Source organism: Neomonachus schauinslandi, chromosome 4 (genome assembly GCF_002201575.2).
Source record: "Neomonachus schauinslandi chromosome 4, ASM220157v2, whole genome shotgun sequence".
Classification (NCBI taxonomy): Eukaryota; Metazoa; Chordata; class Mammalia; order Carnivora; family Phocidae; genus Neomonachus; species Neomonachus schauinslandi.
This window is the reverse complement of record NC_058406.1, coordinates 68,162,126-68,165,354: the sequence shown is the minus strand read 5'-3', so window position 1 is coordinate 68,165,354 and position 3,229 is coordinate 68,162,126.

Sequence of the window (3,229 nt, the reverse complement as noted above, 5' to 3'; positions counted from 1 at the left end):
CTCGGCTCTCTCTCATGAGTGCTCTCTCAAATAAATAAATAAAATCTTTAAAAAATACTTTTTAATTGAAAAAATGTATTTTTTGCTAATATATGTATATGGACATTTGGTGCATCTTTGTTTGAATAGGAAAAAACTGGAAAATATCAATAGTGGATTGGTTAAAGGAGGGTTTATTTATTATATGAATATAATGTCATTAAAGAAGATGACATGGAAAAAATTCCCAGACATACAAATTTTAAAAATAAAATAAAACATAGAATAAAATCCTGGTAACACATTAAAATTATACATTTATACTTCTATCTATAAATAGATCTAGAAAGACACACCAAAGTGGTTTGTAACCATGAATACAATTAGGCAGAATAGAAATTTGATAAGGTAAAGAGAATAGGGTGAATGTGGAATTTTTTATTAATTTTAAATTTTTTGAATTTTTAGACTGATACTTATCTTAAATTTCAATGTTTATAAAATTTATAGTTTTCAGGGGTGCCTGGGTAGCCCACGCGGTTAGGTTTCCTACTCTTGGTTTCAGCTCAGGTCGCCATCTTGGGGTCATGGGATCAAACCTTGTGTAGGGTTCTGTGCTCAGTGCAGAGTCTGCTTGGGACTGTCTCTTCCTCTCCCTGGCCCCCCCCAAATAAATAAATCTTTAAAAAAATTTATAGTGTTCATAAATTTAAAAAATGAGAAAATTAGGGGAAAGAAAAAATAATATAGGAAAATCAAGATGAAATCAAGAGTGAAATTAGTACCCAAATATGCATATGAAATTCTCTATATATTATAAATACAGGTCATAAATTTTACTCTGATCTTTTCTGCCAACAATGACCAGTTAAGTCATGGTGTCAACATGATTAAAAACTAGGAGATATACACAATTCCTGGAAAGAGTACCTGAAGAAAAGATTCTCTTTTGAATTTTTACCTAGTGATGTGTGAGCAGCAACTTTAACAATATCTTTATGGAAACTTCAGTGCATTTCCTTCAGCTTTTTCTTTTTAAATGGAGACTCCCAAGTATAGCTCAGTAATACCAGTCTTGTAGGTCTTGAGGGCTTGTAGGAGGAGGCTGGCCATGAGCCACCAAATAATGTGATCAAGAAACATGGCTCTGATTTCATCTTGTTTATTCCAAGAGCTATATTTAAGCAGGATGGAGAGGGAAATTGGGAAATGATGGTCAAAGGGTATAAAGTTTCAGCTACATAAGATGAATAATTCTGGAGATCTAATGTACAGCATGGCGACTATAGTTAATGACACTGTATTATATACGTGAAATTTGCTATGAGGGTAGACCTTAAGTGTTCCCATCACATAAACATACACTAACAAAAAGAGCCACGTTTAGAGGGCCTTAACCTATAGTTCATTATTTTTTATTCCTTGGTCAACTATTTGAAAAAAAATCTATATCAAACCAAGTTAATATGTTTCTTTACATTAGGGATTTCCTAGAGCCTTTAATATGCAAATATGCATTGCAAATCTTTCAGAGTGGGGTAGAAAATATTGTGTTTGTCAAGCAAAATTAAGTTTGGGACTCTATTTTTGAAAGAGCATCTCCCAGGGCTTTGGTTCCATGTAGCACACTTTAGCAAAGCAATATGAACAGATGGCCCCTCATGGTAAGTGAGTCTCCACAAATAGGGTTTTGTTGTCATTGTTCTTTGTTTTCTTTCAATGAAGCTATTGCGTGATAGCCCTTCTCTTGATCCTATATTTGATTATTAGCTCCATTATTATATTTTCTATTTTTGCTGAGTTAGACTTTTCTTTGCTAGTTTCTCTACCACTTGGGAAGTTTATCAAGAACAGTTTTTGTGGAACACCTGGGTGGCTCAGTCGGTTAAGCTTCTGCCTTCAGCTCAGGTCACGATCCCAAGGTCCTGGCATCTAGTCCCACATTGGACTCCTTGCTCAAGCGGAGCCTGCCTCTCCCTCTGCCTACCGCTTCCCCTGCTTGTGCTCTCTCTCTCTCTCCCTGACAAATAAAATAAAATCTTAGAAAAAAGAAGTTTTTGTTATTCAGTACCTAACATTGCCAGTGCCTAACACAGTCTTTACTGAATATTTATTGAAAGAAAACCTAAAAAGATATGTTTGCAAGAAGAGCAAAAATCCGTGGAACATTATTTATAGGTCTAAGGTATTTTCCGTACTCTAAGGCTTTCTATGTATAGAGAGTCAAATGACACTTTTTTTTTTCTGAAATTATACCAGCCCAATACCTCAATGATCCTGCTGGTCAGAAACTCTGATTGGCAGCTGTAAATTTATTTAATAATAGTTGGAAAAAATTAATAAATATAGTTTAAAACAAAATATTTTATAATATGAGATCTGACAAAATAAAATGTTTCATGGTGGAAAAAAAGTTGAAAAACTAGTCCAACTCTCTTACTTAACAGAAGAGGAAATTAAGACCAACGGGGTGAAAAAGATTTGTCCACTATCCCAGGAATGCTTTAGAGCAGAATAGGTATTAAAATTCACACTTCCCGACTTCCATGCAGTGGGGTCTCTTCTTTTTTTTTTCTTTTTCTTTTCTAGATCTGTCTGTTTTAGGTTTCATCATTTCTCTTTCTCCTTCTCTCACCATTTTTCTTTCATTTGCATAACATGTGACATTCCCTTGCACACATATCAAGGACTCTGGCCATCTCAGAGCCGGGAGGCCCCATGAGTTGGCAGTTGGGGAAGCTGCATTTCTGCTCATTTATTGATGGGAAGCAGTGCTTCTGACAGAGCTGATTCACAGTGACAGGGCAGACTAGCTGAAAACCGGTAGGAGGACTTGGCAACAGCTCTGGGGCCAAACTGAGGCCACAGGCCATATGTCTGGCTCCTCTGTCATAAACAGACGATCAAGTGTACACATTCCCGGGTGTAATGTCACTGGGACCTTATTTGCAAACATATAAACGAATGACATTCAATTATGTTCAGAGGCAATGTTGTCAAAACCACCAAGGAAACAATTTACTGCTCTTACACAGTATGTGATTCGGAGTGCATTAGCGAATTTTCACTGCTTAGTTGTGCAAGATGCATTTGGAGAGGTTCTTTTGCAGCCTGTTGTATAAGCATGATAAATACACTTAGATAACAGACATAGATATGATGCTGTTGAGGGTTATTACAGAATTGGCTCAGGTGAAAAAGAGTATATATATATATATATATATATATATATATATATATATATATATAT